General features: G+C 35.6%; 1 protein-coding gene across 3 annotated transcripts in view; it reads left to right on the top strand.

Moving 5' to 3' along the window:
- The first annotated feature begins 8,176 nt into the window (after window positions 1–8,176).
- The window catches only part of LOC128554258 (uncharacterized), a 29,149-nt gene continuing 24,326 nt past the window's right edge, over window positions 8,177–12,999 (top strand). For 2 of the 3 annotated variants that reach the window (XM_053535510.1, XM_053535509.1), the window contains exon 1: window positions 8,177–8,893. The gene's annotated coding sequence lies outside the window, so the exon portion shown is untranslated. Of the gene's footprint in view, window positions 8,894–9,867; window positions 9,964–12,999 lie in introns of all 3 variants that reach the window. The other variant, XM_053535508.1, reaches the window with a different exon arrangement.

A 12,999-nucleotide genomic window follows, 5' to 3' on the forward strand; every position in this document is an offset into this window, starting at 1 on the left:
GATCTTCCTGCCATCTTGAATATATTATTGCAATTCTTTTAGTGCAATATTAACTCAGTTTGAGCAGCAGAAAAATAAAGTTATTCATCTTACATATTAGAGTTATAGTTTTTCGTATTTGTTACATGTACGTTAAATAATACACATTAATTAGTGAGATGACAAACTGGAAATCAATAAATGATTTTATTCATATCTTAAAAAAGTACAAAATGAAAGCTGGTGTACTTTCTAAATCTCAAAATTTATATTTAGTACAAACATTGGATAAAATCTGAAAGATAATGAAACAAGAGGGCCATGATGGCCCTATATCGCTCACCTGTTATCATTGCACTTGAGGACAAGAAGGTCCTCAGAAAAAATATCTAAGTCCAAAGGACAGGAACAACAAAGGGAAGGAATTCAACCAAAAAAAAAAAATCTTACAAGGTATAGATATGTTAAAATACACCTAAAAATTGGAGGTACCATCCATGTTGTACCACAGAAAACTGGTCTCATGTTTTCCCTACGGCCAATAATAAAAAAGTTACTAAAATAAGCTATTTATAGTAACGTAAAAGGGAAGTAATTAAAAAAAAAAAATATTGTAAGTGGACAAAAGAAGGATCTGCCAAATAAATCTGTTGACATAAATGAAATTTCAGATCAGTATCTTCATTAGTTATGGAGATATAACAATTTTAATTTGAAATAAAGGGAGGTAATTTGAAATAAAATCAGTCAATAGTTATCTACCCTGATTGTCTCAGTCCAGCTAATAACAATAATAACATTTCAAATAAGTCCTGTAAGTACTTACTGATATAAATCCATTTTGATTACAATCAGGGGAGGTAATCAGATATATATAACTCTGGAACATGATTGGATCTGATTTGTCATGGAATCCAAGATTTATTGTTGCTGAAGATATTTTGGAAGTTTGTATCAAATAAAACCATAAATGAAGTCTCTATATGGCTGCAAAAGCCAAAATAGCCAATTTTGAACCTTTAAGGGGCCATAACTCTGGAACCCAAGATGGAATCTGGCCAGTTGAAGAAAGGAAGCAAGATCTTGTGGTGATACAAATTGTGTGCAAGTTTGGTTAAAATCAAATCATAAATGAAGCTGCTATTGTGCAGACAAGGTCAAAATAGCTAATTTTGGCCTTTTCAGGGGCCATAACTCTGGAACCCATTAAGGGATCTGGCCGGTTCAAGAAAGGAACCAAGATCTTATGGGGACACAAGTTTTGTGCAAGTTTGATTAAATTCAAATCATAAATGAAGCTGCTATTGTGCAGACAAGGTCAAAATAGCTAATTTTGGCCCTTTCAGGGGCCATCACTCTGGAACCCATAAAGGAATCTCGCCAGTTCAAGAAAGGAATTGAGACCTTATGGTGGTACAAGTTGTGTGCAAGTTTGATTAAAATCAAATCATAAATGAAGCTGCTATTGAGCAGACAAGGTCAAAATAGCTAATTCTGGCCCTTTCAGGGGCCATAACTCTGGAACCCATAATGGAATCTGGCCAGTTCAAGAAAGCAACCAAGATCTTATGGTGATACAAGTTGTGTGCCAGTTTGGTAAAATTCAAATCATAAATAAAGCTGCTATTGTGCAGACAAGGTAAAAATAGCTAATTTTGGCCCATTCAGGGGCCATAACTCTGGAACCCATAATGGGATCTGGCCAGTTCAAGAAAGGAACCGTGATCTTATGGTGATACAAGTTGTGTGCAAGTTTGGTTAAAATAAAATCATAAATGAAACCACTATCGTGCAGACAAGAAATTGTTGACGGACGGACGCACGCACGCACGGACGGACGGACTGACGACGGACGACGGACAAAGGGTGATCACAAAAGCTCACCCTGTCACTATGTGACAGGTGAGCTAAAAATGATCTGTTTGTGAAATACATACTCTACATTTTGAAATGATATTTTGTTACATAATTTAGGAGTTGTTTCATCAATTTGATAACATTGTTTTGGATGTATGTAGATAATAAATTGTTCAATGTTTAAATAGAAAACAATAACAGAAACGTTATCAGAAAATTCGATTAATTTATGTCTTTATTGGTTATATTCAGGGTTTACTTCATTGTATATCAGGGTTTTCTTTATAGTCAATGTGATTCAAAAGTAGTATAAATAGAAAACGATAACGAAAACGTTATCAGAAAAGTCAATTATGTCTTTATTGGTAATTCAGGGTTGTCTTCTTTATATATAGTCAATACGATTCAAAGGTAGCACAACTATTTTGTCACGGATGATGGTTTCACTACCCTATTCCCCATTTCTCAATAATATTATAAACATGTTATTGTTAGAAATACTGTGCGTAAGTAGTACAACTATTTTGTCATGGATAATGGTCTAGCTACCCCATTCCCCTTTTCTCAATAATAACATAAACATGTTATCGTTACAAATACCGTGTGTGGGTAGTACAAAAGTCTTTAATATGCTTAAATTTGTATTCACTAAAACTGACTTAAGCATCCACAAAACAGACAAAACAATTCATTAAGGACTGAGGTGAGGCATCTTAAAAATCATTTACCTACAACAGTTTGTCTGAACATGTAATAAGAAATGAGAGGAGGTGCCATTTAAAATCATTTCTGTCCAATTATGTGTATAAAATGCGTTAAGCACTCAGGTGAGGTATCTTGAAAAGTCATTTACCTAGAATAATGTGTTTGAATAGGGGTTAAGGACTGACATGAGGTGTCTTTAAAAGTTAGTTTGGCATATCTTTTTCATTTTCAAGTTGCAACTTAAAATATATAAATTTTTTGTAACTATTCAAGTTCTAAAAACAGTAACATCTTTTTCAAGAAAAATAATATTATACATAATTTTATCTATTTGTTTACATTCAGACATGTGATAAAAGGCCTACATTGTATCTTTAGATAATACACCATACATTTACACATTTATGAAAACTAGTACTTCACTAAAAAATTAAAGGTAAGATCACTTTTCAATGACTTTTTTTGATGTGGGGGGGTGGGGGGGGGGAGGGGAAGAAGATTGTTGCAGCATGCATCAAAATCTGCATATATTCCACATTTAATAGTTTTAAAGTTATGCTCTGGACATGAAATATGATGGGCAAATTTGACCTTGCTGTGACCTTGACCTACCACCCTGGTATTGTTGTTAAAGATACTTTGCAATTTTGTATCAAATCAAACCATAAAAGAAGTCTCTACATGGCTGTAAAAATCAAATTAGCAATTTTTGGCCCTTTAAGGGGCCATACCTCTGGAACTCATGATGGGATCTGGCCAGTTTTCGAAAGGAACTGAGATATTATGTAAATAAAAGTTGTATGCAAGTTTTATTAAAATCAATTGTAAAATGTGGTCTCTATCTTGTTCACATTTAAGGCCATTTAAGGGACAATAACACTAAAACTCATGATGGGATCTGATCTGGGATCTGAACGGACAGACGAATGTACGATGGATGGACAGACAATGGATAAAGGGTGATCACAAAAGCTCAAAATGTTATTGATGGAAGACAATGGACACAAGGGTATAATAATACAATTTTATGCCCAAGTGAGCTAAAGAATATTAAGTATTAAAACCATGTAAAATAACAAAAGAAAAGCAAACCAACAAATCCAGTTTCATGCTGAAGAAATGTATAAATCTAACTTATTATTCAGAGCCTGAATGTTTTAACCATTAATGAGTTTTTCACTAGAAAAGCCTGCCCAAATGTGTGTGTGTTTACCCTATTTACAATTATGGTATATGTTTTGTTTTGTCTGGTATAAAGTTGCATCAATGCAGTTATAGGTCATATGGCGGCTTTCCAGCTTTGGTGGTACAAGAAGACACCAGGTGCCCCTCTGTGCATTATTTCATCACAAGCGGGCACCTGTGTAGAACCACTGTCCTTCAGCAGGCCAGCTGGATGGCTTCCTCACATGAAGGATTCAACATCTCGCATGAGGTTTGAACGTACATCGTTCAAAGGCAAGTGATTCAAAGTCAGCGTCTTAACCACTTTGCCAGGTAACATGTATGAGCGACACGATCAGAACAATGTTAGCAGTTTAAGTTGGACAATAATGCAAGATACGGGAAATGCTCCAATTGGTTCTTTAGCATGTCTGAATTTGGAGGAGTGGGTACTCAAACTCACAACCATTTGACCACTTTTTGACATTTGACCCATTGTACTCCAGTCCCTCATTTGAAGCAGTCCGGAAAGGGTTTAACTGTTCCGGGTCACTGTGACCTTGACCTTTGGCCTACTGACCTCAAAATCAATAGGGGTAATCTGTTAGTGAACAACCTCCCTATCAACTTTCAAGATCCTAGGCCAAAAAACGTTATCATCCGGAAACCGTTTAACTGTTCCTGGTCACTGTAACCTTGACCTTTGACGTATTGATCTCAAATTCAATAGGGGCCATCTGCTGGTCATTATCAACCTCCCTATCAAGTTTCTTGATCCTAGGCCCAAGCATTCTTGAGTTATCATCCAGAAACCGTTCCTGGTCACTGTGACCTTAACCTTTTACCTACTGACCTCAAAATCAATAGGGGTCATCTACTGATCATGATCAACCTTCCTATCAAGTTTCGTGATTCTAGGCCCAAGCGTTCTCAAGTTATCGTCTGGAAACGGTTTAACAGTTCCAGGTCACTGTAACCTTGACCTTTGACCTATTGACCTCAAAATCAATAGGGGTCATCTGCTGGTCATGACCAACACCCTATCAACTTTCCTGATCCTAGGCCCAAGCGTTCTAGAGTTATCATCCGGAAACTGTTTAACTGTTCCTGGTCACTGTGACCTTGACCTTTGACCTACTGACCTCAAAATCTACAGGGGTCATCTGCTAATCATGATCAACCTCCCTATCAAGTTTCATGATCCTAGGCCTAAGCGTTCTCAAGTTATTGTCTGGAAACGGTTTAACTGTTCCAGGTCACTGTAACGTTGACCTTTGACCTATTGACCTCAAAATCAATAAGGGTCATCTGCTGGTCATGACCAACATCCATATCAACTTTCCTGATCCTAGGCCCAAGCGTTCTTGAGTTATCATCCGGAAACCGTTTAACTGTTCCTAGTCACTGTGACCTTGACCTTTGACCTACTGACCTCAAAATCAATAGGGGTCATCTGCTGATCATGATCAACCTTCCTATCAAGTTTCATGATCCTAAGCCCAAGCGTTCTCAAGTTATGGAAACGGTTTAACAGTTCCAGGTCACTGTAACCTTGACCTTTGACCTATTGACCTCAAAATCAATAGGGGTCATCTGCTGGTCATGACCAACATCCCTATCAACTTTCCTGATCCTAGGCCCAAGCATTCTTGAGTTATCAACCGGAAACCGTTTTAACTGTTCCTGGTCACTGTGACCTTGACCTTTGACGTATTTATCTCAGCTGGTCATGACCAACCTCTCTATCAACTTTCATGATCCGAGGCCCAAGCGTTCTTGAGTTATCATCCGGAAACCGTTTAACTGTTCCGGATCACTGTGACCTTGACTTTTGACCTACTGACCTCAAAATCAATAGGGGTCATCTGCTGGTCATGACCAACCTCTACATTAACTTACATGATCCTAGCCTCAAGCGTTCTTGAGTTATCATCCGGAAACCATTTAACTGTTCCTGGTCACTGTGACCTTGACCTTTGATGTATTGATCTCAAAATCAATAGGGGTCATCTGCTGGTCATGGCCAACCTTCCTATCAACTTTGATCCTAGGCCCAAGCATTCTTGAGTTATCATCCAGAAACCGTTTAACTGTTCTGGGTCAGTGACCTTGACCTTTGACCTACTGACCTCAAAATCCATAGGGGTCATCTGCTGGTCATGACCAACCTCCCTATCAACTTTCATGATCCTAGGCCCAAGGGTTCTTGAGTTATCATCTGGAAACGGATTGGTCTACATACCGACCGACCGACCGACCGACATCTGCAAAACAAGAGGGCCATGATGGCCCTGTATTGCTCACCTGAGTACCACTGCTCAAAATGATATGATCAAGTTTTGACATAGAGCACATAGGCATACACATTAAATATCATCAGGATAAACATTTTCTTGTAACAGTCCCTTTTGACCTAGTCAGGGCCAATTTCCATACCAAGTTTGTGGGTCCTAGGCTCAAATGCTGCATTTTTGTACTAACATGATTATTCCTTACCCTGGAAGACTTAAATAACATTTAAAACCAATCTCATTAGATGCTGCTGATATATATTCGTTTACATAAAATAAAGGGAGGTAATTTGTCATAAATTCAGTCAAAAGTTATCTACCCTGATTGTCTGAGTCCATCTGATGGCACAACAGACATTTCAAATCAGTATCTTCATTGGTTACTGAGATACACCCATTTTAATTTGAAACAAAAGGAGGTAATTTGACATAAAATCAGTCCATAGCTATCTACCCTGATTGCCTCTGTCAAACTAAAAACAATAATGAAATTTCAAATGAGTTCTATAAATATTTACAGAGATAAATCCGTTTTTATTAAAATCTGGGGAGGTAATCATGCATTGGTATATGCATGTATAAGATACAAAGTACAAGCCTATACAACAATATATTAGTAAAGTTTTCATATCAATAAATGTTCAATCAAGAGTTATCTTATATGACTATTTCTTACCATGGAAGACATAAATAACGTTTCAAACCATTTAGATAAAAAATAAAGGGAGGTAATTTGTCATAAATTCAGTCAATATGTATCTTCACTGATTGTCCAAGTCCATCTGTTGACATAAATGAAATTTCAGATCAGTATCTTCATTAGTTACGGAGATATACCCATTTTAATTTGAAATAAAGGGAGGTAATCTGACATCAAATCAGTCCATAGTTATCTACCCTGATTGTCTCAGTCCAACTAATGACAATAAAGAAATTTCAAATAAGTCCTATAAGTACTTACTGATATAAATCCATTTTGATTACAATCAGGGGAGGTAATCAGATATAAAATAACTCTGGAACCTACGATTGGATCTGATAGATTCGTCATGGAATCCAAGATTTATTGTTGTTGAAGATATTTTGAAAGTTTGTATCAAATCAATTAGAGAAAAGTGGAAACTTCACAGGTCTCTCATCACGACAAAAACGAAAATGTTGCAGGCTCAGTTTGATTGAGCCTGTTCATGGACGGTAGAGGAAATGCATGCTACCGTCCACGCCCTCTAGCCCCGGGTTGAACAGAACTCATAACCATAAATGAAGTCTCTATATGGCTGCAAAAGCCAAAATAGCAATTTTTTTACCTTTAACGGGCCATAACTCTGGAACCCATGATGGAATCTGTCCAGTTCAAGAAAGAAACCAAGATCTTACGGTGATACAAGTTGTGTGCAAGTTTGGTTAAAACAAAACAAAAATGAAGCTGCAATTGTGCAGACAAGGTCAAAATAGCAAATTTTTTACCTTTCAGGGGCCATAACTCTGAAACCCATAATGGAATCTGGCCAGTTCAAGAAAGGAACTAAAATCTTATGGTGATACAAGTTGTGTGCAAGTTTGGTAAAAATCAAATCATAAATAAAGCTGCTATTGTGCAGACAAGGTCAAAATAGCTAATTTTGGCCCTTTCAGGGGCCATAACTCTGGAACCCATAATGGGACCTGGCCAGTTCAAGAAAGGAACTGAGATCTTATGGTGATACAAGTTGTGTGCAAGTTTGGTTAAAATAAAATCATAAATGAAACCTCTATCGTACAGACAAGAAATTGTAGACAGACGCACGGACGGACACACGGACACACAGACGACAGACAAAGGATGATCACAAAACCTCACCTTGTCACTAAGTGACAGGTGAGCTAACAATATACCCCTCCTTCTTTGAGGGGGGCATAAATATTTCAAAAGGTGGTTAACTCCTGTAAATACTTTTGAAATGATGAGTAAGAGAATAAACACTTTTCTGACAAATTGATGCATACCATATTTCTTATAAAATGGTTTGCAGTCACAATTTTTGAATACAAGTTATTTCTTTCCAAATTTAGATCATTTGCTTGACTAGCTAAGGAGGTCATATATAGAGAGAGAAACAAGGAGTTTAAAATTTGGCTATTTTTCAAAATTTGTTAACCTTGTAATTAATCATAAATTTACATACCGGTATTTCAATACAACTTTTGACAAGTAAAATCCAACTAGATAACAAAGATCAATTCTGCTTTAAAATTTTATACATTAGGAATACATCAAAATTACATATAAAATAACTGTACGAAATAAGCTGTTCAGTTAGTGTTTAAATATAGCTCAATGAAAGAATGATTTAAAACTTACAATATATAAGGACTAGTTGAAGACATAGTGATTCAGCAAGGTGCAGACAGCATTTATTTAAAAAGAGTTTTTGCAGTCAGTAAAATATCTAGAAAAGCTTTCTCGAACTTTAGACATAAACTTGAAGTTTGATGTAATGAATAACTGAGTTGGATTTTACAGCAAATCAACACAAAAAAAGGCCACATAATGCTGAGAGGAAGTTAAATTGAGGATGGAAGTTGAAAATTATCACTATAATCATAGTATGTTAAGAATATCAACTGTAAACATAGCAATATAACAATAAATTAAAATTAAATGTAAAGTATTTACGACATGTTCAGGTTTTGATCAAATAGTGTCAACATAAACGGTTTCTGTGTCAAATATTGAACTTCAATATTTTTATTGAAAGTGTTGCAAACAACTCAAAATTTTGAAGATGAAATTTAAATGATTCTGAGAATTTACACTTTTTTCATCAAACCTTCCAAGAACTGGATCTATTTAGTGTGACTATAATAAAGTCAAATATCACATGTACAAAAATTGGAAAAGAAAATATAAAATACAGGTAAAAACATTTTTTATTACATCATCATATAAATGAAACACTGCTTGGAAGTGAAAACAAGGGGGTCATGATGACCCTGGATCGCTCACCTGAGTAATATGAGCTACATGTTTCAAATGTCAAACTGATGATTTTTAGAAATTTTTTGGAAGATTTTCCTATGTACAATCAAGTAACCACTGGGGTGGGGCCAATTTTACCCCGGGGTGTCATGATTTGAACAAAGTTTGTAAAAATCTACTAGGCAATGTTACATATCAAATATCTAAGATCTAGGCCTTCTGGTTTATTTTTAGAAAATTTTGAAGATTTTTCTATGTACAATCAAGTAACCCAATGGAGCGGGTCAATTTGACCCCGGGGTCATGATTTGAACAAATTTGTAGAAGTCTACATGTCAAATATCTAAGATCTAGGCCTTCTGGTTTATTTTTAGAAATTTTTTGAAGATTTTCCTATGTAAAATCAAGTGACCCCTAGGGCGGGGTCAATTTTGACCCCCGGGGTCATGATTTGAACAATTTTAGTAGAGGTCCACTAGGCAATGCTACATGTCAAATATCTAAGCTCTAGGGCTTCTGGTTTTTGAGAAGAAGATTTTTTAAGATTTTCTTATGTAAAATCAAGTGACCCCTGAGGCGGGGTCAATTTTGACCCCGGGGTCATGATTTGAACAAATTTGGTAGAGGTCCACTAGGCAATGCTTCACACCAAATATCTAAGCTCTAGGGCTTCTGGTTTTGGAGAAGATTTTTAAAGCTTTTTCCTTTAGGTTGCCATGGCAACCAGAGTTCTGCATGGAATTCAATTCTTTGAACAACTTTGAAAGGGGGCCACCCAAGGATCATTCCTGTGAAGTTTGGTGTAATTCTGCCCAGTGGTTTTCAAGAAGAAGATTTTTTTACAAATTGTTGACGGACAACGCACTAAAAATTCCTCTATAAATCAGTCAAGAAATTTAATTCTTTTTACAGACTGTGAAGTGGCATTCATTCTGTACAATCTGATCAGACCATGTTCACTGTCCTGATTGAGATAAGGCACAGATTTTCCGGAATTCAGGTTTGAAGGTACTATATGCCTCCAGAGTGTCTGGCTGAATTTTGAATCGGAAGTTTGTCCTTTTCTTACCGTTTTCCCGCTTCTTACTTTCCATCAAAGACAGTGTTAAAACACTTAAATGCCATTAAACTTCTGTAAAAGATGCAAGTCTGTTTAGCTTGATTATTTTTTGCTGAAAATGTTAGATGGAAGGAAATGGTTGTAAGAAGTGAGAAAATAGTTAAAAAAGGACCAGCCCCAGATCGATTTCAAAACCCATTTACACCTAAAATACTAAATGCAAGATCGGGCGAGTACATGCAATCAAAAGTATAACTATATTTGATTTGTTAATAACCAGTATTGCACATGGTTCTGCGGGGTTACAACCAAAAGTCTAAGGCTTAAAAAATTTTTTATAGTATCCAGACCTACCCTAAATTTTTGGCCTGACCCTAAGGCCAACATTTTTTTATTTTCTGGTTTACGGGAGATTTTTCAAAAAATTAGGGTCGGGGGGGCCAAATAAAAATAAAAATAAAAGTCCCAATTTTGAGCAGTCGACCAAATAAATAAAAATAAAACATCCAAAAGGATACAATTTTTTTATTTTTTGTAAACCACAGAAAACGAAAGCTTGCAAGCTTAAATTGCATACACACTCACAAATGACCTATTCTGAACTGGTTTATATCTCATCATCTCAGTATACTGTTGTTTTCTTCATGTGTAGCTTGTATGAATAATGCCATTTTCAAAGTCACCAAGGATATGCACTATTTGTGTTTTTGTATGTATCTATTTTGAAGTAAAAATAGACTTGTGGAAACATTTTTCATTATTAAATATACATATACCACAGCTGACATTATCATATCATAAGACCACTGTTTATTATTTAAACATGAATAAAAACTGCTTTAAAATGGATATATGCAATGACTACTTTAGGTCTGCATCATATATATGCATACTGATTGGCTGGAGATGGAGTCTTAAAGACCGGCATTGTCATACTAGAAATAAAAATTTATGAATTGATAAATTATATTATGCACACTCAGTGACACTGGCTTTAAAATTAAATTGCTTTGGTTAAGTTTCAGTGGCTTGAATATTGTTTTATATTTTGCTGACTGTCAGTGCCACCTAGATATTGTACGACAAGCAAAAACAATCTGAATTTTGGTTCAGCTAAAATATGTACAAAATAACAACCTTATCGGCAGATGTTCAGATAACATTATCCGAGATTTATAAGACTCTTCTTGGAAATAATAAGTTATGAGTCCGAAAAAACATTTATTACTGGATATGTCATTATGTGTTCCTCAGTGTCAAAGGCACATGTGGCATATAGTGTCTGAATGTTTGTCCCAAACATACTTTCAAAGGGTCTTCTTACAGATTTTGTTGGTATACTTTATTAAGTGAACATGACAATATTGCTCAGAGTTTCATGTTTCATAATTATCTTTTTTTTGAAGATTTTCCTATGTAAAATCAAGTGACCCCTAGGGCGGGGTCAATTTTGACCCCCGGGGTCATGATTTGAACAATTTTAGTTCAAACACAGAATACAGACTCTTAGGGAAAGGTTTGACTTTTTGTCCAAAATTAAAAAATCATGACAAGATCAAGCTTGCTGAACAAACTTTTAGATTTACACGTCGATTGCGCCTTAAAGAGTATTTCTATGACCTGTCTAATAATGAGAGTCATAATCATAGTACTAATAATTTGAATAATGATTATAGAGAAATGCCTTTTTTCAACAAGAAGCAGTCTACTTTTACGCCAAAAAGTGGTCGTGACCAATATTTGGACTTCTATATTGAGGCCATTACACAAGAAATTTTAAGTTCTGTTTCCGATAAACGCAAGCATACAAATATTTCCCAAGATGAACTTGCATGCTTAAAGGGCCTGTCTCATGACCCAAGTATAATTATCAAAAAAGCTGATAAATCTGGTTCAGTAGTAGTTATGAATAGAGAAGACTATGTAAAAGAAGTTCAACGGCAATTGGATAATGATCAATATTATGAGAAGGTACAAACTGACTTCTCACCTGCAGCTATTCAGAACGTTATCAAATGTGTCGAAGAAATTGAAAACATCGAACCTAACATTAGGAATGAATTTGATGTTTTTCCAGAAAATCTGAGGACCCCACAATTTTACATACTGCCAAAAATCCATAAAACTTTCGATGATAATCTACCTCTTGGATACCCTGGCCGACCTATTGTGTCTGCATATGATTCATGCACGGATCATTTATCTAAATACGTTGACCATATTCTGCAACCATTTGTGCAGTCCCTGCCGTCATATATAAAAGACACAAATGATTTTATTACAAAGCTTAAACAGCATAAACTAAGCAACCATAAAACATTTCTAGTTACATTGGATGTTAATTCTTTGTATACAAATATCCCACACACTGAAGGTATAGAAGCATGCAAATATTTTTTGGAAAATAGTAACTATAATGGTAGATTGTCAGTGGAACGTGTATGTAAACTTATACAAACTGTATTAGAAAACAACTTCTTCAAGTTTAATAATGATAATTATCTACAAAAAAGGGGACAGCTATGGGTAGTCCATGGCTCCATCTTTTGCTTCCTTATTCATGGGTAAACTTGAACAATCTTTTCTTAATAGTTGTGAGTTGAAACCAGATGTTTGGTTTAGATTCTTGGATGATATTTTCATGCTCTGGAGCATTCTTTAGATGAGCTTAAGAAATTTATTGAGTTGTTAAATACAGTTCATCAATGATTAAGTTCACATATAACATATCTGAATCTGAAGTATCATTTTTAGATGTAGATGTTAGTATAGATGATGAACATAACATCAGCACCAATGTACATGTCAAACCTACCAATATTCACCAGTATGTTGATTATAGTTCGTGCCATCCTAAAGCATGTAAGGATGGTATACCTTACAGTCAAGCTAAACGGTATCGCCGAATATGTTCTGATGAGAATCAATTTTTTGGTAATATCGAACAGCTTCGGCAACACTTCCTTGTTAGAAACTACCGGAGT

This window comes from Mercenaria mercenaria, unplaced genomic scaffold, assembly GCF_021730395.1.
Source record: "Mercenaria mercenaria strain notata unplaced genomic scaffold, MADL_Memer_1 contig_4879, whole genome shotgun sequence".
Classification (NCBI taxonomy): domain Eukaryota; kingdom Metazoa; phylum Mollusca; class Bivalvia; order Venerida; family Veneridae; genus Mercenaria; species Mercenaria mercenaria.